At 46.1% G+C, this 26105-nt stretch overlaps 1 long non-coding RNA gene and 4 other non-coding genes across 5 annotated transcripts in view; all 5 read left to right on the plus strand.

The window, feature by feature from the left end:
• The window catches only part of LOC138526320 (uncharacterized), a 174753-nt gene extending 153737 nt beyond the window's left edge, over positions 1–21016 (plus strand). The window contains exon 21 of the long non-coding RNA XR_011283556.1: positions 21000–21016. This is a non-coding gene — a long non-coding RNA (uncharacterized lncRNA). The remainder of the gene's footprint in view (positions 1–20999) is intronic.
• Positions 2264–2350, plus strand: LOC138565406 (small nucleolar RNA SNORD35). Its single transcript, XR_011301289.1, has one exon. It is a non-coding gene; the product is annotated as a small nucleolar RNA SNORD35 (small nucleolar RNA).
• Positions 3595–3664, plus strand: LOC138565424 (small nucleolar RNA SNORD50). The gene has a single exon (XR_011301304.1). It is a non-coding gene; the product is annotated as a small nucleolar RNA SNORD50 (small nucleolar RNA).
• LOC138565401 (small nucleolar RNA SNORD35) lies at positions 11589–11677 on the plus strand. The gene has a single exon (XR_011301285.1). It is a non-coding gene; the product is annotated as a small nucleolar RNA SNORD35 (small nucleolar RNA).
• A 79-nt stretch (positions 21017–21095) lies between the features above and the next one.
• LOC138565386 (small nucleolar RNA Z195/SNORD33/SNORD32 family) lies at positions 21096–21175 on the plus strand. The gene has a single exon (XR_011301272.1). It is a non-coding gene; the product is annotated as a small nucleolar RNA Z195/SNORD33/SNORD32 family (small nucleolar RNA).
• Positions 21176–26105: the final 4930 nt, after the last annotated feature.

Genomic DNA, 26105 nt, shown 5'->3' on the forward strand with positions numbered 1-26105 from the left:
GACATGGCACGGTACACCAGGTCATATGTACAGTTAAAGCAATCCCCAAGCATTGCACTTTAGTTTCCCTGTTCCGAATTCACAGTCTGCATTTTGTAGATTGTGGGATTTTCTGTTATAGTTCCGAGTCCGTCTGGGAACAGATCACTCTATTAGTGTGTACCAGTGTGGTGGTGTTCCACTTAGTATTCTATTTGGTGACCCAGGAGTTACATGGGAAGGGCAGTGGGGGAGCTAGTTATGGGCTGTAAGAACCTTCCTTTGGTATCCAGTGATGCACCCACTCTGCTGCCTTCAAAGTAGTGTTCTCCCCCCCCATATTCCTCTGCAAACCCATGCACCAAAAACTGCCTCTGCCAGTATAGCCTCCCAGAGTACGTTTTCAAGGTAGTCACTGCTGAGACAGCCATGCCATTTTAAGGTTATAATCATCCCCATTAATGAATATTCAGTGTGACTAAGCAAGGAGTAGGCCTGTTGCACACATTCCTGCTGTAACACAGGTTCTGGGAAACCACATCGCTTACGCATTTCCAGTCCACACCAATGTCTGACATACGTTGTCCAGAAGACCACTTAGTGCAGCAGAAGCACTCTAGCCAGTCTTGCAACTGCTACCACCGATATGTGCAGGCTTCTCACTCCTGAGAAGTCTGTCAGAAGTCTGAACATGTATTCCCCATTCAGAGAACGTATTTCCTACCCTGATGTGCAGTCTGTTCACTCGTATGTAATGCATTTAAACCATGCAGGAGTAGACAAACGACAACCTCTTCATGAGTCTACAGAAAGGTTAGGCTGGTGCAGCATGCACCGATCCTTCCTCAGCCCTCCTGGCAATTCTGGGACAAAACTACCTTTTTTTTTTTTACAAGCATAGCAAGTGAGTGCAGGCCATTCTAGACCCTCCCGTCATGATTCCTGCCGCTCATGTCCCCAGGCCTCCAAGATGTCAGGCTGGAGCCAGGCCACGAGCACCTACATGGCCCTCAAGGGCCTTTCATCCCTCCAAAGACCCACTTGGAGTCAGACTTGGCACTTGTGGCACCAGACTCACTCACTCCCATAGGCTAACATTGGGGATTGGACTTGTAGTGCATTGATGGGGACAAGATGGATGCCCCACATATTTCGGTTCCCAGAACTGCATTTGCGGTCTAGTCTTTTGGGTGTGATTGAGCCCAGAGACACCTGGGATACCCAGAGACTATTTAAGCCACACCCAGGCTGAGAAACATGCTTTGCGTTTTCTACACCTGCAGCGCGACACTCACCGTGTTCGGATCGGTCTCCAGTAGGCCTGCATCTTTCTTCTGCGCTCAGCTCCTGCAAGAACACCGTTAGGAACAGCCTTACCTTGCGGCGTTTCTGCCCATCATTCATCGCTCCTTTTGTTCTGCGAGCATCTTCGGCGGTGTCATTCCCATCCCGGCACGCCACTTCCTAAGGAAAAGGGAAAAGAACAGAAAAAAGGCATCAGTAAGCATTCTGCAAATCTTCGCTTATTTTTAAAGACTGTACGAGCTTCAAACGCTTACCTGAATCCCAGCCGCTCTGGGGGAACTCTGTCTCCGGAACTTCTCATCCATCTGCAAGAGGGAAAAGACACTCCAGGTTAGCGTGGAAACATCTAGAGGCGCCACATACCGCGCTTACCCACTGCATTTGTTCTTCATAACCGGCATCCATGCTGAAAACATTGCGGCACCTAAAAGACACAGAAAAAACTCCGTTCAATGGAAATACAAAAGGGGTGCATTGCGCATTGCTTTCTCACTCACCTTCAGCGCTACTCATCTCAGCAGCACGCACGCCGGCCATCATCTAAGGAAGGAAAGGAACGAAGTTGGAGAACTGTTCAAAAGACTCATTATACTTACCTGTCGGACTCTTGCCAGTGAAGTAACTAGGCAGCAACGAGCCTGCATCAATCAACACGACCCTGCGCTGAAAGCAGGATGGAGAGCACACTATCCAAGAAAACAAGGTGGATCAAAGGGAAGGGTTGGACCCCGGGGAAGAAGGGGTTCAAGCACACAGAGACAATAGGGAGTTAAACTCTACCAATCCTGTGTTTCAGGCCGTCTCCAGTCGAATATCCTCCAGGTTAGGGTTTGAGGTCGTAAGAGGTCAGAACAGGCTGAGTGACGTCCCTGTGGATACCAGGTGAGCGTTACACCTCCTGGGCCTTGTGATCTTCCTTTTTTGAAACATTTTTTATTCGAGCCCACTATCGCACCCATGACTCCCTGACCCTCTCCCCAGATTGATTTCTGTTCTCACGATGGTCTTCCTAGCTCCCTAAAGGGGCGCTGAAGACAGTGCCACATGGCATAGCTGATGCTTGTCATATTACAACCGCTTTTTGTAATTTAGAGGCATTTACTGCACAAACCAATGTATTGGCCTCGACACCTAGGTTTGCCAATGGTCCCACAGGTTTCAAAACTGATGAGCAGGGGGGCCAGGAGCTACCAGAAAAGCTCCTTTAATTGCCCATTTTGGATGGACCATTGTTTTTACATCTGTATTAGATGTTCTCTATTTCTTAACATTCTCAAATACACAGTTAATGTCACATTTACATGTTTGGCCCGAGGTAGCTCCTGTTTTCAAGCTAACCACGGTCTACTATACTAGCAGCAGGAGCGAAGTAGCTCGCCCTCAACTTCAAACCATGCCACCAGCCTGGGTATGTGAACACTTCTGCTGTGGGTAGCAAGTAGGGTAAACATTATCTTAACGATTGGTTACTATACTACTTGGCTGAAGCACTTCCGGCTCATAACACGTTCCCGTTTTTATGTATGCCTGCTAAAACTCCACTGACTCCCCACTATATATACTCACATTCCCTTGAATCACAGGTAACCCATCAGATTCCGTGTACAGCCTTTGGCTGTATGCATTAACTGTCTGTAGCTCAAATAGGGTGGACAGCTTTGTGTCGTCAAGTTGCCCACCTCATTTCACCTACAGCATTGTGCGCTTATTTACATTTTTGAACCTGTTTTCACATCTGTAGCCCGTACCATGAGTCGTGACTTTGCAAGACTTGGAACCTACTTTAATTCTGTATCGTGTACATGCAGTAGCCCCTGCACCTTTTGGAGTGGCGCTGCCAGACTATGCACTCCTGACTATGCAGATCCGCCTTCATGTTTGAACCTTGGTCATGCACTTTGTAGAATGCCATTTCGCACTGGTGCCTGAATGTTATAAAGGCTAAAATAGATGTATCCCTTTATTTCGGACTCAATGATGCCCATGGAGACACTGATCCAATACTAGTAGCAAATAATCGTGCCCCTTCTTTGCAGCTATGGAATTGGCGTTATTGGAACTCGCCTTTAGTAGCCTTGTCAATAATGCTGATATTACCTACATTGTTTGTATATGAAAAAAGTCTAGTTGATTGAGACATGCTGGACATAACTGCTTGCCTTCTGAGCCAAAGCTTGTTTTAATATATACCTTTTTTTTGTACAGTGAGCCTGCATCGGTACAGTCTGCGACTGCAACCCACACCAGGTACAAGCTGTTAAGTTAATTGATTTACTCTTTTTAATTGAATTCCCAATACTTGCGCAAGGAGGCCTATGATGAGTCTATCCCGAACCTGATTCTATTGATGAACAAACTCTATGGATCTGACTGCTGAGCTCCTTGCTTTTAGTGGGGTGACCCGTCTGTGGCTATGGAGTTTGCTGGGTAGGAGTGAGGAACACTAAGCTTTACCATCTGCCTAGGAGCAGCCGTGCGAAACACCCCTATTGGGCTCCTCATTATTTTTACTCCTAAAATGTTGCCTGGAATAGTGTAAAAGCTTTAATCTTTACTGAGCTGGGTTGTGTAGTATTATTCAATTCAGTACAGGGACGTAATTTCACCAAAATGCTAAGGGTAGTGTCAGTGACATCACACGGCCCTTGACATCTGACATCACAGGAAGTTGTCATTTCAACCCATCCCGAAGTCACAGGAAGCGATGGATACGGCCTTTCACCCCTAGACAAAACAAAGTGGCATCACGTCCCTAACTACACTACGAAAAAATATGGTTATGATATCACTGTAATGTGATTTACTTTTCATAAAAGATTGGATCACCATATGTATCATTAAAATCGGGATGTATAGGTCCATATTACTAATTCTCCAGCATTGAATCTTTCATGGATTCACATGCTTAGAATATTCCCCGTCGTCAGACTGGGACCCCTCGGTACACATATATAGCCTTTTCCTATAGGAAAACTTCCGACACTTTTGTGTCCTATCTACGTCCTTTTAGGACCCGCCTCATGCTCCGTAGGCCATCCCAGTATAAGAGGCCCGCCCCCGCGGCTCCCCTTCAGATTTCAACCGTCTCCAAAGTAGTGGGATCTCCTTGCGTTGTCCTACTATCTTGTACAAGGTTGTATACCTGAAGTTGGAGTTAGAAAAATGTCCTCCATGTCAGGAAAAGCGCTGTTCCGTCCATGCGCGACGTGCGGCTTGAAAAAAGTTTACGAGGGGGACGGACATATGGATTGTATATATTGCCTCCACCCTCATCATTCGGCTGATAACTGCGACATATGCAAAGGGTTTTCTCAAAAAACCCTCAAAGACCGGAGTCGACGGCTGGTGGCATGGCTGAATGATGGAGCGGGGGCATACCCCCCTTCGGAGGTAGGCTCCACACAATCGGCGAAAACATCACGCCGCGCTACCTCGTCGGAACCACCGGCGAAGAAATCTCGACCGACGGAAAAAGAGTCATCTGGGAGTCACTCGGCTAGAGACTCCTCGTCAAAGAAATCATCTTCATCGAAAAAGCATGAAAAGGAAACGAAATCCTCCTCGGGCGATCATCATAGATCGACCACGAGTCGAGAGTCGAGTAAAAGCAGGCCAAGTGTGGAAAAGGCGGGACCGCCTAAACCACCTGCTAAGTCACCGTCGTCGACGGCGGTCCAGTCATCGGCCTCCACCCTGCCACTAACGCAGGTGGCGTCCACCGACAACGGCGGCGACGATGGCCTCGTCGACGGGGGTTCTACAGGAGGCCTGGAGGCCTGAAGTTTTTGATCCGATCCCCCCGGATACTTTACTGCAAGAACAGGCTGTGTCGCTGTCCTCGGAGGATGAGAACGAGAGAATAGCTGGCCCAGCAGACCTAGGGCTACGAGTAGCTGACAAGTCGTCGACGAGGGGATCCGGTATACCGATATCTGCCCCTCTTCTCAATCCTCAATCTGTTTTGTCGTTGGAAATTCTGTCCACGCTTCAGTCCTTGCTACAGTCGTTGGACCAGAGACTACCTCAGGCAAACCTGCCACAGTCACCCGTCGACGAGCCGGGCCCGTCCCGTCCACCGACGCACCTACGCACGCCAATCTCAGCACTGGCACAAGAGGAAGGGGAGCTGCCAGATTCTGAGTCTGACAGGGGAGCCATGTCGGATATCTCATCTTCCCCCTCCAGGGATCCAACCTGGGAGTCGGAGGTGGAGTTGGAAACCCCTAGAAGCCCAGCTCACCCGTCCCCTCCGGACGACATTGCATCATTCCATTCTATGATGGAGAAGGCGTGCAAAGAATTTGGTTTGTCCCAGGAAGAACAGAAAAAGGACTGTTTTTTGTTCGACCACATGGGTAAGAGAAGAAGGTCTGTGTTCTCAATACCTATACTAGACCACATGTGGAAGGAGGGGTTGCAGACAATGCGTCACCCTTTTTCAGAGCCGGCAGTAAAAGGACGCCTCGAGAAAAAGTGTAAGGCTCCAGAGTCTACCCCCAAGTGTTTATCCTCCCAACCAACGCCAGACTCGGTGGTGTCAGCGGCAGCGGCGAGGAAGGCGAAGGCCCAGCACAAGTGCACGACTCCGCCTGACAACAAAGCGAGACGCCAGGATGCCTTTGGCAAAAAAGTGCTATCCGTGGGAGCAACCACAGTAAAGGCCGCAAACTCTCTGGCGATTGTAGCCAGATACGACAGGGAGATGTGGTACAGGCTAGCTCCGTTGCTTGATCATCTTCCAGAAGAGCATAGGAAGGCAGCGATGTTACTTGTCCGAGAGGGTGAGGAAGCCTCAAATCACGCAATAAACATTGCGGTGGACCTCGCTGAGTCAGGCTTCAAGCAAGTCAATAATGGGGTCGTATTACGACGACAGTCATGGCTTAAGTGTACCTACTTCAGGCCAGAGGTACAATACAAAGTTTTAGATCTGCCCTTTGAGGGAGACCTTCTTTTCGGTGAGAAGGTGGACGAAGCCCTAAAGGGAATGAAAGAGGACTCGGACACGGCACGTTCATTGGGTGCCCTCCAGAGTGGCCGAAGCTACAAGTCTTTTCGTCCCTTAAGAGGGGCTTCAGGTAATTCCAGATTCTCTGCGTCTGGAGACCGATCCTTTGGCAGATCGGCTTACCCCTCCCAGGGATACAGACGTGCTTCCCAAACGGCAAACCGACGCCGTAACTTCCAGACGTCCAGGAAAAGAACATCATATCCGTTGTCGTCGAGAGACAAGCAAAATAAAGATCAGCAGTGACATACAACACACCGTTCTGGGGGGAAGAGTGTCAGCGAATAACGACGGATCAATGGGTGCTGGATACTATAAGAAATGGACACTCTCTACAATTCAAACACAGCCCTCCGCAAATTCCACCTGCGTTCACCGCTCTTTCCCATCTGAAGATACTGCAACAAGAGGTAACACTCATGTTAGCAAAGGGCGTGATAGAATTAGTTCCAACATCACAGAGAGGTCAAAGAGTCTACTCAAGATATTTCGTCGTAAAAAAGCCGAACGGCAAATGGCGTCCCATTTTAGACTTACGCGATCTCAACAAGTCTTTAAAGAGCCTAAAATTCAAGATGCTCACTCTGCAGGAAGTGATCCGCGCTGTTCAAGAGGGGGATTTTCTAGCGTCCCTGGATCTACAGGACGCGTATTTCCATATTCCAATGTGTCGGAAACACAGGAAATTCCTAAGATTTGTAATAGGGCGGACTCACTACCAATTCACGGTTCTTCCTTTTGGGCTCAAGACCTCCCCCAGAACGTTCACGAAATGCCTGGCTCCAGTAGCGGCCTGGCTAAGGAAGCAAGGCCACCATGTATACCCATACCTCGACGACTGGCTGGTAAGGGGATCCTCCCCAGCGTCGACCAACACAAGTTTACAAGCCACCATGCAGCTTCTACAACAGCTGGGATTCGCCATAAACTTCGAAAAATCCTCTCTGCAGCCATCGAGATCGCTGGTATTCCTGGGGGCACAGTTCGAGACCCAGTTAGGGCTAGTGAAACCTTCTCTCGACAGAACCTCAAGACTCAATCAACAAGCATGCCGACTACGGCGAAACACCAAGATCTCAGTGAGAAAATACGTTTCGGTCCTAGGGGCCATGGCATCCTGCATCCATCTGGTGGAAAACTGTCGCCTATTCATGAGGCCAGTCCAGGAATTCCCCGCGGACCGATGGACGCAGGCTCAAGGATCGTGGTCAGACAAGATAACCATCGACGACGACAAGCTGCTTCGGACCCTTCAGTGGTGGCAGAGTTTCCACAATCTGAACAACGGCGTACCCCTACAGGAGCCGGAGTTTCAGCGAACCATAGTCACGGATGGGTCCCTAACCGGATGGGGAGCTCACATGGGTGCTCTCCAAACGCAAGGTCGCTGGTCTCCAACGGAGTCACTCCTACACATAAACGTGTTAGAGCTCAGAGCAGTACGATGGGCCTTGAAGGCATTCCTACCACACATCAAGGGCTCGCGAGTACGAATACTGACCGACAATACAACGGCCATGTTTTATCTGAGGAAACAAGGAGGGACGCGATCAAGAACTCTTTCCATAGAAGCCCAGAAAACATGGCATTGGGCATTAAAGCACGAAATTTCCATCGTGGCTCATCACCTTCCAGGAGTGAGGAACTCCCAAGCAGACTCCCTCAGCAGAAGCATGGCCCAGATACACGAGTGGGAAATGGACACAATTCACCTGATGAAAGTGTTCGAGAAATGGGGTCACCCCCCTCTGGACGCCTTCGCGACCAAAGACAACAAGAAATGCGAGCAATTCGCAAGCAGATGGCCTCAAGAGGGCTCTAGGGGGGAGGCATTCTCCTTCCCATGGACGGACATGTTTCTCTATGCTTTTCCCCCGTTCCCCCTCATACAGAGGACAATACAGTGCATACGCAGATACAATTGCCGGGTAATTCTAGTGACACCATACTGGCCAAGGCAACCGTGGTTCTCCGACCTGCTTCACCTGTCGCTGGAACATCCCATAGGGTTTCCGAAAGTCCCGAACCTACTATCCCGGGACAAAGGCATGGTGTGGCATCACAACCCGGACAGTCTCAACCTTACAGCCTGACTCCTGACTTTTCGGAGTTCGGTGCTTTAGACGTTTCGGAGGATTGTCAAAAAGTTCTGCAGGCGGCTAGAGCCCCTTCTACAAACAAATCCTACTCCTATAAGTGGCGGAGGTTCTGTGAATGGTGTAGGGGACAACAGGCCCTACAACCGTTGTCAGTGACGCCGGAACAAGTTCTACCTTACCTGCTCCTCTTGGCGGAGAGGGGATTATCCTTCACATCGATAAAGGTGCACCTGGCGGCCATCTCGAGGTTCACAAGGAAAAGGCAGTCGTCTCCTCTATTTAGCGACAGACTTGTAAAACACTTCATGAGGGGTTTATTTCGAGCTTTTCCCCCGGAAAAACGTTTCCCCCCGGAAAAACGTTTCCCCCCGACTTGGAGTCTCAACACAGTGTTGGCAGGCTTAATGAAACCGCCTTTTGAGCCTATGGCCACGTCCGACATAAAATTCATTTCGTGGAAGTTGGCATTCTTGATTGCTATCACATCAGCTAGAAGAATCTCGGAACTGCAAGCGCTGGTCGTAGACCCGCCATACCTAAGATTCTTTAAGGACAAAGTAGTCCTGGCAACTAATCCTATGTTCGTCCCAAAAGTTCCGACAGTGTATCACAAACACTTGTCCATTGTTCTCCCTACTTTCTTCGCCACACCATCATCGGCAGCAGAAAAAGCTCTTCATACCCTGGACGTTAAGAGGGCTCTGAAATTTTACCTACATTGTACACAGGAATTCAGGTCTACTAGACAACTGTTCGTCGCATATGGTCCGTCGACGAGAGGAAAAGCAATCTCTAAACAAGGATTGGCTTGATGGGTCTCATCGACGATTGCGTTTTGTCACTCTAAGGCTGGAAGGCCACTGCAAGGACATCCTATAGCCCATTCTACAAGATCGATGTCCTCCTCAACAGCTTTATGGGCAGGAATTCCGTTAACGGACATATGCCAAGCTGCGGCATGGTCAGTGCCCCACACGTTTACCCGCCACTACTGCCTTGCCAGGCAGCATGCGGACGAGGTGCAGATGGGAAGAGCTGTCCTGCGCCATCTGTTTCAGTAAGGTAAGCTCCACGCTGTGGAGAATGTGTTGTCTACCTTTTTAATGACAGTTTATTTTATGTGGGTAAGGTTATATGAGGTAACTTATTCCTACTGTACATATGCATTGTGTAGTATGTTGAGGGTATATTACATTACATTCTCACCGCCATCTCAAGTGTTACTGCTATACAATCTATTCTAAGCATGTGAATCCATGAAAGATCCAATGCTGGAGAAGGGAATAGTTTCTTACCTGTAACTCCATTTCTCCAGCATTGGTATCTTTCATGGATTCACATGCGCCCGCCAACCTCCCCGGAATGTAATGTATTTGATTGATAAGTTTAACCCTTCCTACTTTGGAGGGGCCGAAATCTGAAGGGGAGCCGCGGGGGCGGGCCTCTTATACGGGGACGGCCTACGGAGCATTCGTAGGCGGGTCCTAAAAGGACGTAGATAGGACACAAAAGTGTCGGAAGTTTTCCTATTGGAAAAGGCTATATATGTGTACCGAGGGGTCCCAGTCTGACGACGGGGAATATTCTAAGCATGTGAATCCATGAAAGATACCAATGCTGGAGAAATGGAGTTACAGGTAAGAAACTATTCCCTTACTGTGAATGCAAGCAGACGTCCATGGCCAAATGTTATATAGCGCATTATATAGAACAAATAAACATACAATATACCCAACCTGTGTTGGTACTCATTTATCAACCTCAGAAGGATGAAAGGCTGCGTTGGCCTTGCCGGGATTCGAGCGTACAACTCGCAGATCACACACATTGCATCAGAGAGCGCTCAACCCACTGAGCTATCTTACCAGCTAGAGTAAAATGAGCAATTGCATGTCTGTTCTCAAAGTTCGAGAGCACATTTCTGTAGTGTATAATATTCAACTGGTAACAGATTTAACAGCAGGCCAGTTCATCTGCAGGTCTGGTGCAAAGTTGACCGCATGTCCAGCCTGCGTGGATCTACTTTTCAGACTTCAGAGGTTGGCAAAATACATACCTTTCGGGAGGGTTTATAACTGTATCGAGTAGTGCACTCGCACGGCATCTAGTACTCTGGGCACTCGTTACTTCATACATGCAAACAAACATCCTGAACTGCATGCCAAGGGGTTAGGAAAGATGCACATTACAACAAAGCATTCATTGTGGCACAATGAAATCAAGGGCCAGTTTATGCTATGGTCAAACATTTGTACACTGTACGCAAGCATTTTGCCAAGTTAACCGAGGACACCGATATGGCATGTCTTGTGGTGATCCTAACAGACAATGGCAGAAAAAATGCTATGAACTGCAACTTGCCGAAAGCAAAATACATAGTCCAAAAAGAATGCTTATTCTACTCTAAATGATTTTTGGGAGTTATTGTCTGTATTGTGAATTGGATGTGTAAGAACAGACTAAATCAGTGACTCGCCCCCTGAATTGTGCCTGAAATTAATGTCTAGAAATTGTATAAAATTCCAGAAAGACACATTATTTGTTATTCCTATTCTTTATTTAGGGTCACTGCTCAAAGTGTTACACTTGTGGAACCCACTTTTTTATTTTTTTAAGAGGCCTGAACAATAAATCCAGCCACTCCATAACCAAAGTGCCACATGGCACTGGCCACAGTCCAGAGGCTTCAATTGTTTTAAAAAAAAAGGTTCTAACACTTATTTTCAGTGGTAAGGGAGACGTCTAGTAGGACTCCCCCCCACCCCCTCTCAGTCCTACCCCCTGCCCCTCCAAAATGACGTTCCTGCTTCAATATGCACCTTTTAGATAAAGTGGTCCTTTCAGGCGTGTGGTGGTCATTTGCAGGCTCTGTAATGAGTGCCAGGGCTGATTTACGCTTTGATGGCAATATAAGCCTACTGGGGAATGCCAGCACTTGGGACTTTAGTATTAGTATTATGCCTGCATCAGTAAAGCCAGTCGTGGGTTGAGAGCATAAACGCACACGTTAAACTATGCTACAGCGGTTCTCGTTCATGAATATTCTTTCCTTAATGGGGGAAAAAATGTATAGACTGCGTCTGATTCTACCTTTGCTGCAACACAGCTGACGTCGGACCTATGGCGGTAAGAGCCTTGGCTAAGATGGTGACTTCTGACCCCCTTCTTGGGGCAATCTATTTGCAGGAGTGGGTTCAGGCAAATGATGCATATTCTCACGATGGTCTTCCTAGCCCACCCAGTGGCCTTTGACGACAGTGCCTCATGGCTTCACTGATGCCTGCTTTCCTGGCAGTACTTTTGTTCATTTTAACTTTGTGGTTTGTCCTGTTCTTGTACTGCATGTGCGCCCGGAGGCCCGTGACCGTGAAGCACGTTCTAAGAACTCAAATAAAATAAGATCTCATGGTAAATTACCCACAGTGCAACAGCCACTTTTCAATACCGACCACTGAGTGCACCACTCTTCGTTAATGGTGAAATGCCTACCAGTGAAGCACACTTTGTGTGATTTCATCTTGCTAGGAGTGTGGCCTAAGCAAACCATATATACATCTGTACCCAGGGCCCCACATCCTTGGTCATATACCCCATGGTTTCTTATTTAGAAACCTGCTTAGTGATTCTGCTTTGTGTAAAGCCACTCTTTGCGTTCACTGAATGCGCCCTACAATATTAAATTCCTAGAAAACGTGTCCCCACAATTTCCACAGCAGGTGCTTCTTTGGCTTTTATTAGACTGCAAGTCATTCTTCATTCCCCTTAGTCCTACCTATAGTTTGCATAATGTAAATATCAGTGCATTGGTGCACTCAGTGACAGTTACTCTGAATTTGAGTGTGGGAATGGGTAAGATGCATTTTGTATACAATAGCCTCATGGATAGGTCCAGTAACGGCACAGGATAATTCAATTTATTTAGTCTGTACCCTACTGCAAGTTTTTCTGTGGTTTCTAGAAACCGGTTCATTGAGCGTTCCCGCTGGGGGAGCAAACCATTGCAAATGTATTGGGTGTTAATGATTGTAGTCCTTCACGAGTAAATGGATCTAATTTCTATAGCCTGTGGTTAACCCGCTCATGGCCTAATCTGTTGAGAATCCCATTGTTTGCATGAAGAATGCCCTCAACCATATGAACGGTGCCCCAACCTTTGTCCAAAATATCACTGGCTTCAGCATGAGCGGGTACCTAATGTTGTTTTTTTTTTTTTTTTTGAAATTTTTATTTTAATTTTCAAAATTACAATAAGATGAACAAAAACATATTAGATGATTACAACAAAAACCTACATTCACTAATCTACATATTCCACTATATACAAACCCCCCAGAGTCAAATCAGATCTAAAATCAGGCCTAATACAATAAGAGAAATTTATTCCATATCTTATTGAACAATGCACTCTTTTTCTCCCTCAGGTATAGCACTCTTTCGATATCAGCCAAAATATGCATCTCTGCAATCCACATTTCAATTGTAACAGGAGTAGATGTTTTCCAGTTTCTCAATATCAATTTCTTTCCCACCATTGCTCCCCGAAAGATCCACTTTCTCTGGGAGGTGCTCAAATCTTCCAGCACATCAGTGCTGCCCAGCACAATGGTCTTAAAATCTAAGTGGATTCTCTCTTCGAGAACTCTCTCACAAATCTGATCAAATTCGAACCACATACCCCTCACTCTTGGACATTCCCACAACATATGTTCAAAGGTGCCCCTCTCCTGAACACACGCCCAACAATCAGAGTTATCACTCATTCCTCTTTCCATCAAACGCTCTGGTGTCCAATAAGTTCTATGTAGAATCTTAATCTGCCGCGATCTTTCAACCAGACTCAAAGAACACAGTTTCACATTCTCACAGATTCGAGACCAATGCTCTTCCGCAATGTCCTCACCAATCCTTTGGTTCCAATCTTGTCTCACAGCATCATTTATCTTGTAGTTGGACATAATTTGTTTATACACATAGCTGACCAAGCCACAACCACTCACCCCAGGTATCCAACCAAGCAAATCCAAATTGACTCCTTTCTCCATATCTACATCTCCTACTGCTCTCCGGATCTTCCGATAGTCCGCCATACAAAAGGTAGGGATATCAAACTTCAACTTGACTTCTCTGGCAGTCATCCATGTCATACCATTAAAAAGGTCCCCAATCCACTGAACCCCAGCAAGGAACCATTCATGCCAGAATATAACTTTCCCTTCATATGTAACACTTGGATTCAGCCAAAGTGAAGCATTCGGGTCTCTCAATGCATCGAAACCCAAACACTCATTCAAAGTCAACCACGAAGTCCGTAGACTCTTAGTCAACGGATTCTCCAACCTCCGTCTGCATGGCTGACTCGTTAATAAAGCCCGGGGTGACAACGGACTCACCTGGCTAGATTCCGCACCAAACCAATCCGTACCATCCGATTTAATACATGCAAATAAGGTACGGGCCATGAAGGCCAGATGATATGCCCTGAAGTCCGGCACCCCTAGCCCGCCTTTCGACAAGGGCAATTGTAGTTTACTTATCCTCAGGCGCGGAGGTTTATGATCCCACAAGAAACCCTGCATAAGTCTATCCAGTTCCCGCCAATACCTTTTCTCAATTTCCAATGGAACCATACTTAAAACATAGTTCACTCTGGGAGTTGACACCATCTTTAAAGCATTCACCTTCCCCCAAAGGGAAAGATGAAGCAAGGACCATCTATCTAGATCTGATTTGAAAGCAGCACAGACCACATTCATATTCACTCTCACAAAATCTGCAATTGTTGGCAAAATCCAAACACCCAGGTACATTAACCTCTCAGCACACCACTTGAAGCCCAACCCAGTAACCAACTGTTTGTCACATAGTGGGACAAGGGGTAGAACTTCCGATTTCGCCCAATTAATCTTGTACCCAGAGCACCGATGAAAGACCCCCAGAATATCCATAAGCACAGGCAATGATTCAGCAAGATTCCTAAGGACCAATAGCAAGTCATCAGCATATAGCCAAGCTTTTTGTTTCAACCCCCCACCATCAATACCCTGCAGGCCCTCCTCCGTCCTCAGCTTAATGGCCAAAGGTTCAACACTGAGTACAAACAAAAGAGGAGACAACGGACATCCTTGTCTCGTTCCACGTTCCAAATCAAAAAATTGGGACCTCCAACCATTAGTTTTGACATCCGCCGTGGGCTTGGTATATAATAGTCTGACCCAAGAACAAAAATGATGACCAAAACCCATTTTTTCCAGAACACTAAACATAAATTGCCAATTGACCCTATCGAATGCTTTTTCGGCATCCAATGAGAGAACCGCCGAGTCTTCTGAAAGTTCTGACGCTCTAGCGATGGTACACAGTAAAGTCCTCATATTGCTGGACGTCGTCCTACCCTTAATAAAACCCGACTGATTCTGATCTATCAATTTCGGTAGAAGATTTTCCAGCCTTAATGCCAGAACCTTGGCTAGGATTTTGTTGTCCACATTAATTAAACTTATAGGTCTGTAACTGGACGCCAAAGTTTCGTCTTTGCCCTTCTTTAGAAATACCGAAATCGTTGCATGTCTAGTCGTATCTGGAAGCAGTCCCCGAGCCTTAGAAGTCACATACATATCCTTTAACAGTTCCAATGCAGAATTAGGCAACCATCTATAAAACTCCACCGGCAGTCCATCAGGGCCCGGAGACCTGCCTACATTTAACTTAGAAATTGCATTCCTGACCTCATCCACAGTTACCGGTTCTTCCAACAAAGTTGACTCCTCTACAGAAATTTCTGGGACTGGTATTGCCCCCAAAAAATCTACATTGGTTGCATCAGTGTATGTCTTATTTCTATACAAATTCTCATAAAACTTCATGAACACCTCATTTATTCTCAACGGATCAAAAGTAGTCATTCCACCAGAGTCCGTAATCGATGTGATTGAGCGCTCCGACTCTCTCAACCTCATTCTGTAAGCTAGCCAACGATCACACCTCTCCCCCCGTTCAAAATAAGTGCACTTTTGTTGAAAATACCTTTTCTCTACTCTATCAGAAATCAACACAGTCAATTCCCTTTTCAAACGATTCAACTCCGGAAGTATAAACAACTGTGAAGGATCCACCATCAATTTCCGTGATAAATCATTTATTTTATTCTCTAATTCCATCTGCGAATTGTCCCATTTCTTTTTCAAGCCTCTCGCCAAATTAATAAACATACCCCGTACAGTGCATTTGAAGGCCTCCCAAACTGTGCCCAGCTCCACCTCACCATTGCAATTTTCCTCCACAAAATAATCTATTTCTGTTGAAAGTTTGTCCATCTCATCAGCATTATCCAACAACATAGGATTCAGTCTCCACGTAAATTGTCTGTCCATTGAAAAATCCCATCTCAAATCAAGAACCACATGTGCGTGATCCGTCAACACAATATTACCAATACTACTCGACTTATAACTCTGTAGCATACCTCCTGACATCAAAACCATGTCAATCCTTGAATAAGTCGCATGCGCTCCTGAGTAGAAACTGTATTCCCTTACCAACGGATTGTTCATCCTCCAGCTGTCCTTCAGATCATGCTCCACCATTAAATCCAATAGTGCCTTAGTTTGTACATCAGTTCTCCTGCAGAATCTGTTATTGCTCCTGTCCAAGGTATTGTCAACAACCGTATTGAAATCCCCGCCCAGGATTACGTTACTAGTCCCTAGATCCTGAACTGTTTGTGCAACCTCCCTGAAGAAAGAACCATCATCCACGGTTGGCGCATAAATGTTGCAGAATGAAACCACCTTGCCCTGAATGTTCGTCAGAATGGCAATCATCCTACCACCCTTGTCACCTATTACTCTTAGTACCTTAATCGGGGCATTTTTCCTTATTAAAATCACCACACCCCTGGACCTTGAATCAAAAGAAGAACCGTATACTCTCCCTACCCAGCCCTTCCTCAAACCATCCAAATCTTCCTTAAGAAGGTGAGTCTCCTGAAGTAAATAAATGTCCCCATTCATATCATTCAAATAGGACATCACTTTCCGTCTCTTCTGCACATTATTCAGTCCGTTCACATTCCATGAAATAACTCTTAATTGATCCCCCATCCTCCAGACCAGAAAATCCACCCCCACACTATCCAATCTTGACAACAGATCCTGATTTATGATATTGACCCTGAACCCCAACCCAACCCCCCAAAAACAGATGCAAAACACCAAGAACAGCAAACCAGAAAAAACTCCTATACACATACCAAGTAGTCCAACATCCTGGACACCTCTCCAAATAACTTGAACTCCCATTAAGCCACCCCATTCCATAATAGCATCCCCCCCAGCAGCCCCCCACCGGCACCACTAAACCTCGCATCTCCCGCCATTTGTTCTGTGAAGGCCATGACAAGCTGTCCCCCCGTAAAGCACAGAGGACCATCTAGGGAGGAAGTAGAGTCAAGGACGCTGCCCAGGAGAAAATGCAATGTCCCCAATAACATCACACCCTAATAGGGCAGTCCCTGAGCCCTTCGTAGTACTGTCAAGACGCCCAACACCGCCCACTCCGCCACTCCACACGTGCAAACCCCATATGTCGAGATCCTGCAGAGATATCAAAATGCACACAACCCCACCTGCACAAGCATCCAGCCTGTATATAACTTGCCATTCCCGAAAACAGCATATCAAATCCAACTGTAAAACACTATAGAAAGGTGAACCCTTGAAGCAGGATCACACTGTTACATTGAATTGAAAAACCATTGTATAATCCTTTTTTCTTCCACGTACCAGCTGTAGTATTTCGTGATTATAACATGTAAAACCGTCTATTGGTTAGTGGCAAATAATGAGTCTTTAAACATATCGAGTACATATATGTCATCTCACAACCCAATTATGCGTTAGTGAACTAACAGGAAGGAAGAAAGCTGCAGATCTCAGCAGTGTAAAATCATCTCATGAAACACTGCACATTTTAATCCTGCCAAAACATGAGGGAAGTTCAGTTCTCCAAGCATACTGTGCGCATATATATTTGACCTTTGGGAGAGGACTGAACCACAACACATGTAATACCTGCAAAGAAATGATAGGCTGACATCCACCAGCACACTCTGCCCGGCACTACAAAAGAAAGCCAGGCAGTGAACAACCACTAAAGCTATCCCGTGTCATGTATGCAGAAATGTTACTGTTAAAAAGGGGGGCACTCCAGTTCATCAGCTGTGCTCAGGAATATGAGCGTTCCTCAGAGGCAGTTAAACAACTGCTGGCTCCCCTTCAGAACGTTATATGAGGCACTCTGATGCTCCTTTAAAGCAATTACTTTTAATGTCCCCAGTGTAAACAGGCAGTATCTTACGAATAGAAGCGTACGGGATCAAAGGGACTAGCCCCGCAGTCTCCCGCCGCCAGTTGATTAGTTCATTGGGCGTCCCACTGGTGTTTAACAATCCTCCTCTCTTACATCGGGTAGTTGCGATGCGAAGACGGCGCCAGCAAGTATGAAACTGCGGAGGAGGAGCAGTTTGAAAGCGATCCCCACGGAAGCCGGGGATAAAGCAACCCGCCAGCTACACATGTTGCGAGCACTTAATAGGGACAGAGCAGAGATCGGGGCACCCTCTCACCTGCCGTAACCGAGTGCAACTCCCAGCTCCGTATCGATGATACGTGACCAACTCCACTCCCCAATGATCCTGCCACCGGTCAGCTGACTGGAGCACATGACCGAGCCGGCAATGCATGGTCCTTTCTTCTAACCCCTTCCGGACATCACAACCTGGCCTGAACATGACGGTAAGAACGTTGAGAGCGGCAAGGGATGCATCAATCGAAAAAAAAAAAAAAACGTTTAACTGAATTATTGAACCGACGCCATTTCTTCTCAATGTTTTTCAATGCCAAAAGTAAAAATTGAAATGATATAAATTATTTCGTTCAAACCAACACACCTACATTTGGTAAAAAAAAAAAACATCTGTAAAAATTAATTTTCCATCAATCCAGTCTCCCGAGCCTTTAACCATTTAAGAGCCTCGTTAGGATCTCTAGTGATTTTCTCCCCCTCTGGAAACACCAAAGTTAGCCAGTTAGCCCTGTTGAGAAAGGCTTTCACCCCCAAAGACCTTGCCAGGTCCTTGGGCTCTTTAAAGGATTTTCTAATCTCCACAACCTCCTTTGGGTAGTCTGGGTAAATAAAAATCCGCTTTTTCTTATAGTAAATATTTTCAAGCTGTCTTGCTACTTTCAAAACTTCTTCCTTGATCCTGGTGCACACGAAGGAAACTAGGACTTGCCTGGCTTTACCCTGAAGGCCCATTTTCTTGCCAATCCTAAATGCATTATCAATGTCCATAAGTGTTATCTGTCCATATTTGATTGAACTCTTCAAAACCTCCTGCACTTTTAAGGCCAAGTCCTCATTTTCTTCTTCCTCCAGTCCAATGATCCTTATGTTCCTGCACCTAATCCTCAAATCCAGTTCCAATGTCTTAGCTCTCCCTTTATAGAAGTCATCTTTCAAGTTCTTATAGGCTCTGAAGCTTCCCGAAATCTCCGATGACATAGAGGCACTGCTGCTTTCCAAAACTGAGACACGGCTGTCCACCTGGGCCACCTTCATAGACAAATCCTCCATTGATGCTTTAACATCAGTCACATCCTGAGCAACCTTACCCAAGTCTTGTGCCACTTTCATCAGTAGAGAGTAAATATCCTGTGGACTAGGGATTTCTGCCATGTCTGCAGCTGATTTGGTTTTCTTCGGGATAGGGTTGTCAGCTATTTCAATTTTCTTTTTGGAGTTCATATCTTCAATAATCCATATAAAGGAGAGGGCCAGGAGCTGCTGGTTTAAGCTGCTGCCTCTGCTGCCCGCATTCCGGAATCTCCGGGTACCTAATGTTGGTGTCTGGCCTCTGTTGGCCAGTTATCTGTCTGCCATAGACTGGGTAGTAGGGAGTGGCAGTCTACACATGCAATGTATAGTCCAATAGAAATGAGCACTCCATTCAAAGTTCTACTGTCTTAGCTAGAGAATACGATTTTCATTGGATCTCTAGTGACCAAACTTGTACCCCACGAAAATCCAGTCTTATTTATTTGCATTTTTAAAGTGCTCACACAGCCCAGGGGCATCGAGGCGCTGCTACAGAAATTGTTTTCTTTTTTTTTTCTTGTTGTCTTAGTTATATTTTTCTAACGCTCTTAAATACCCAGAGGTTTCTAAGTGCGGACCCGGGCATCGAACTTGTGTTGCTTCGTGTCGTCTTGCTTCCAAGGTGAGCACGTTGCCACTTAGTTATCCTCCCGGGACCACTAGTCTGGCTTTTCAAAAGCTTCAGCCCATTTGTCCACCATCAGAGGTGGTGTGGCATGCATCACCCTTCCTGCCACACTGTCGGGTGTCTGCCTAGACTTTACATGCTGCGGCATGTTGCTACTCTGCTTGCCATCCGATATGATTGGCCAATTGGGTTAAGGTCGGAAGTTGCGTGCCATATTGCAGGTCCATAACGGTCATGCTTTACCTGGTGACGATTGCCACCTGAAAATCTTGTCTATGGCTTTCAGTGTGAGAAAGTATTGCTGAGTTAATGTGTCAATTTTGCTCACTACCTTAACTCTGGTAACTACAAAGAGTGGCTTAATGCACTTGTGGCTGACACTTCCATCTCATGGGTACCTGTGCGCATGTTTAAGAAATGCAGGTCCCGTTCAATGAGTTCTTGGGGACACACATTAAGGGAATCCGGTCTTTGATTTTGGCTCCTTGATTGAGAATTGACAAGGGGGGGTCCTGGGAGTCTCTCTGCCAGACATAAGTCCTGGTTACGAGAGACTTACCAAGAGTCTTTAGCTCACTATCTTTCACAGAGAAGAAATATCCCAAACATGGTCTGGTTGGACCTCATCAGTAGGGAGGAGCTGTGCCTCTCTAAGAATAGTGCGCAAGGGGTCCACGTCTGATTCCCCTAGTAACTTAGGGTGAGACTGGGTAAGTCTCTCGTAACCAGGACTAATGTCTGGCAGAGGGACTTCCAGAACCCCCTTGTTAATTTGCATATTTAAGTAATTTTGGGTCTCACCCTAAGTTACTAGGGGAATCCAGACGTGGACCCCTTGCTCACTATTCTTAGAGAGGCACAGATCCACCCTACTGATGAGGTCCAACCAGACCGAAACACGTGTCTGGGGTTTCTGTTGGTACTCTTGTTCAGAGGAGAATTGCCTACCATTTCGGTGCTGGACTGCCCCAGGGCAGGACAAAGACTGATATGTTTGGTAAATTTCTTCTCTGTGAAAGATAGTGAGCTAAAGACTCTGGGGAAGTCTCTCGTAACCAGGACTAATGTCTGGCAGAGGGACTCCCAGGACCCCCCTTGTTAATTTCCTTGATTGGGAATAAAGGTCACATGTTTGGTGTGGTTGCATGCTAGACTAGAAACAAAGTAACCACTCGGCACACAACCACATCTCCAGGGTGAAAAAAAAATACATTTTATTTGAGTTGTCGGGCTTGGTGCTTCTATCTATTGGGGTTACATGTTTTAGGATGGGGCACTGTCCAAATGTATATCACCTTCTCACTCTTATTTGTCTCTTCTCCTGCAGATGTCCTAGAAGGCTTGTCATATTTGGATATATACTGTTTTGGAAGCAGTGTTTTTGTAAGCTTTGCTTTGGAATTCTGTTACTCTTCATTCCATGGTGGTCTATGATGTGGCAAACGTCTAGTCCGAGTGTCACGACCATGAGATGCATGTACAAGCACTACCATCTGAGACCTAATGCGACCATGTGCACCCCTTTTGGGTTATCGTAAAGGAGCATGCAATGGTCCATGTGTACAAGGAGCGAATCTATTGTACTTGATTACAAATCAAAGACACTAATGATATGTGAGGCAAGATGTAATTTTGTGTGCGCCACACTGGAAAGTACGTAAAAGGCTGCCATGTTTATATAACGGGTTACTTTGGCTTTTTTTTTTCTTTTCTTTCAGAAGCTGAGAATGAAAGTAAGTGTTGGTGGTGAAAAGCCAATTCAAATGTTTGCCTAAATCTGTGTTGACAAAATAAAGATGACTTGCCTTTTGAATCTGTCATGGTCAATCATCGAAGTGCCCTCATTCATAATGGTGGTCCCTTTCTAGGTACCGCAGGAGATTGCAATTGTGTTCCTTCACCTGCTGTTCATCTGCCAAACATCACTTTCAACTGGTATCGAGGACCATCCCCACCCCATTCGAGTTTTTTCAAAGGAATTACTTGTACGCTACCTTTGTAATTCCAACCACTAGCTCTCCCTCTGAGTCGCTTCTTCGTGGAGTTTATTTATTTTGTTTAACCCATTAACTGAGTGCATCAAAGCCAGAATGAAACTGCAGTCCGCTTGTAGTTTTGAAACACCATATCTGCAATTTGCAAGACACTGAATTGACAAATCCAAGTTATGACTAGATTGAATTAACTTTTACCCCCTAGTAGTCTGCCAGTTGCGAGCTAGATGTCGGCCTGTGTGTGGAGGTGCACGCTTATGTGGAACATGGTTTTCTGGTGGCAACTGCCCCGTGGCATTTCATTTTGGTTTTGGCATTGCAATACTATAATTTACAAGGCCATAGCAGCACCTGCCCTCCACAGGAGTCGGTTGGCACTAGTAACCACTCCCTGTAACCCACCCTCCCTAAAGCCATGGTGGTTTCTCCACAAGTTGCTAGTTCCATAATTCGTTTTTGGGCCATTAAGTCTCCAGTGACAGTGACCCTGGGGTGAACCTGCCACTGGAGAAGGGACAGTAGCAGAGGGTGTGAAGCAGAGGGTTTAAGTGTGGAGGGAGAGGAAATCTGCAAGTAGTGGGAGTGAGTCAATGGAAGACTAGTAGTAGATGGTGGTTTTGGTAGTGGGAGCCACCAGCATGGTGGCAATAGGTGAGTTGGGAGCGGGAGGGGGGGGTCGGGTAGGCTGTGAAGTGGCAAAGTTTGAGTTTTGTTAATAGACAACTGCTGGAGGCCTGCAGCCTGCTGAGCGCCAGAGCGGATGCTGCTATTTTGGCTGACCAAAACCACTGAGATGAAGTGCTGTTTGCATGTCCCCATAGTTGCATCAATGTGCTTTGCGAGGTTGAGGCATGAGCAGATCTGTGATTAGCTATAATGGTAAGGAGGCAAAGGCTGAGGAGGTGAAGGGCCATGACCAGGAGTGGTAGAGATCAGGAGATGATGGAGCAGTTGGTGTGATGGAGACATTACGCCGTCTATGAACTCTAGTAATGGTGCCATGAATGACTTGGCCAACACCAGATTGTGACGCGTTTCATCTTTATCTCGAGGTGGTTAAATATCTTGAGGGTTTGAGTTTGGGGCAGAAGATTCTGAAGATTTTTGGGGGACTACAGTATCTTGTATTTCTTCAAGAGTGGTATGACTAATCCCTATAGCAGACAGGAAAGATCACAGTAGACCGAGGAGTGGTGGGAGCTAGAATGGAGGTGCAATCTAGTAGGTTAGGGTGCAAATGCATCAGTTGATGCAATAGAGGGGTGAGTTTGGTAGGAGGAAGTATACTTGAAATAATGGGGTGGTGGCTGGGTCCATGAGCAGCTTGAACCCAACTTTGTACCAGTTTAAACGGGGCCAGCCCTGGGATTGCGGTTCCCTGAGTGGCAAAAGATGTATGGGGCTCCTTTATTTGCATCACAGAAAATGGTCATAAAATTAGTCAACTGTTAATATTATGGTTGTAGCAATATCAGGAGTGAGGATTATTTGGAGTAGCCGACTGAGTGAGCTGAATCAATTGTAGAGATGGTTACCTCAAAAGTACTGTGACGAGGAAGAGCAGGACGGTAATGAAGATCACCGGTAAGTAATCCAAACATAACAAATGAGACTGCACGTTCCAAGGATGTAAGGGCAGGGATGTGCCCTGGACCAGACAGGGCAACTTGCTTTTGTTGCAGGATGATGCAATTGTAACAAAGCCTATTTACCAGAAAGGCACTGAGGCAGGCAGATTAAGCAATTCCTCAAGTCTTCAAATGTCATCCATAGGGCTCAAGTCCCTAACGTACTGTTGGGGTGATAATTAACATCATTAACATATGCACATGTAAGGCACTGCAGGCAGTCTAAAGTGAAATACGCAACATTAATTCAACTAGTCTTTCCTAATGGAAGAAAATTGAAAATAGAAACGAGCATGGTCTTTTACAAAATGAATCAATAATACTCTGAAAAAAGCTAGATGAGACTATCCTAGCACCCTACTGACAGAGTAAAAAAAGGTGTGCACCTTTTAACCCAAACATCTATATGGAGATGATCTATGGAAAGCAAAATACCAATACAAGATGCATGCTTTGAAGACACTTTTATGTGGTTTTGTGGGTACAAATCCTGGTGGGTGGAAACTTGGGCAAACAAGCTTTTTTGCATGCTGGCTTCAAACACTCGAGGGAGAAGAAGTCGGCTCTAAGAAAAAGGTGGGTGTGGTCAACCCACATGTAATTTCAACTTGTACCCTGAAAATCAATACAGAGCCTGGTAGAACATCTTCAGTCCAGCGAACTCTCTTCAGATCTCCATGGAACTGGTACATCACAACAAATTTGCCCTCTGATCCTTCTCCCTCCTCACCACGACGCTTGGCTTTCAACAATACTGTTTTATAAATTGAACTTGAAAAGTACACATAATTAAAGTACTCCAGCAATAGAATGCATTGGTGGTCATCAAGGCAAGTAACGACTAACACCAAAGTAATTCAAAAAGGAGCGTAAACCAAGCGGGAAGTAATGCAACTTATTTAGGCCTTGGATGCAGTTGGGAAAGCACAGTTTAAACAGCCCTGTGGAACTGAACCGAGTGAAGTGAGCTGCCGACGCCACCCACAGCGTGCTACATTGTTATACACAAACAACCTAATTTGCATATTCACATTTGTCAAACATTGAATGATTGTAATTGGTTCATGCCATCCTGGCCCCCATTGTCCAACACCATCCATCGTGACATCACAAACCTTCCCACACAGCCCCACAATTATGTTTCAAAGCATTACATGCATGTACTGACCACTGGAACTTTAGTCATCTGCCAATGGTCAGCCCCCATCGAACACACAACTCCCTGAGCTTGGCAAAGGAGACATTCACACAGCATTTGACCAATGAGGTGCCCCACAGACATCTGCAAGGAACAGTTTTGCAACCTAGGGTCAGCAAAACCTCTCCTGGTTATTGGTTCCCCATCGCTTATTCCCTCGCCCCACAGCCCTCCTCCCATGACAAAATGCCAAGGGCGATTTTGAAACCGCATACCCCACTGTGGTTGTAATTTTATCAGCCTAATTCCCTACACTTCCCAGCAAGAATCCAGGTGCCTGACTCGCTGGCCTTAAAAGTATCTATTCTTCACATTCCCGTGTGGCTAAGTTCTCCTAGGAACTGCCAACTTGCACCATTTCTCCAGCACACTGCTGTAGCTGAGTGCTCCAGAAATGTACGTTTGCCCAAGACACGAGGCATGTGGCTGCGAAAAGGCATACGTTTTACTTACCTGCATCCTATACTCTAAAATGGCTGTTATGATTCACATTGTGCTACACTACCTTTTTTGTACCCACTACTCCTAGACCATATCCCTATCCCTCACATCCCCCTCTGCCCCATGCCCCACTCAGTACCCCCAAACCCATTCTTCCCCACTGACTTCTGTCTGTGCATAAGTTGGCACAGTGCATCGGTCACGGTCATCACCTCCAGGAGGGCCCCATCCCTTTCCTCACTGTGTGTGCCCCTCCATCAGTTGCATAATTGATAGGTGAGCCCACCTTGGCATTGCTGAATTTGCACCTTTACCACAATAGGCATCCTTATAGAAATATGTTCAACCAAAACATTTTCACCGCATCTTGAAGACTACAAATACCAGAATGCAATTCACAAAATTAAAAAACATTTCTTGTATGCTGTCTTTCAATACTTTATCATAATTAAAGATGTGAAATGGAAACCTTTTGCATTGTTTGACAAAAGCATGCTTAAGAAGCGAATGAAATGTGACATTCTCGCCCAAAAAATGCAGACATATGAAGACTACTGAGATGCTGCCCAACTTTTTTTTTGTCAACATATTTTAATAGTCTACAAAGACGACGGATTTGGGCAGCAACAATTTTTTTCTGCGTGTGCTTTCTGAATAAAATCCCCTTTTCAACCCCTTGTCCAAAACAAAGGGCTTATGTTCTTTGTTGAAAGTAATGGTCGATTTAAGAACCTAACTGTTGCCCCACGGGCCTGATGGGCTGCTAGAGAGGTATTTGTGTCTAGAAGAGCGTCACAGGGGGTTGGGAGCTGACCGCACAGTCTCATTAAAACATGCACAAATAAAAGGCCTGTGACTGGAAATAGCCCAGCTCTAATGACTTCTTATTTTCACAGCAGCAGGTAGCTGCGGGGCCTAGGGCGACGGCACAGACTGCCCATGCCTCGGCCGACTGAATTTAAACTTTGCTATGAAAACCCTTGGAAATGTGTGTGGGTACCCAGGAAGTGCGCTGGGACTGTCTGGTCCCGAACTACACTGCAGCTGCCAGGGTGTCAGGTGTGCATGAGAACCCCAGTGGTCCTTGATTGGACCACTGCTGGTGTGCATGGATGGAGCAGATCTTGGTGGGCTGGGTGCGAGCACTCGCCTGACTGTGGATAAGAGGGGTC

The sequence above is a fragment of the Ambystoma mexicanum genome, chromosome 1q, assembly GCF_040938575.1.
Source record: "Ambystoma mexicanum isolate Mex_15411 chromosome 1q, UKY_AmexF1_1, whole genome shotgun sequence".
Classification (NCBI taxonomy): domain Eukaryota; kingdom Metazoa; phylum Chordata; class Amphibia; order Caudata; family Ambystomatidae; genus Ambystoma; species Ambystoma mexicanum.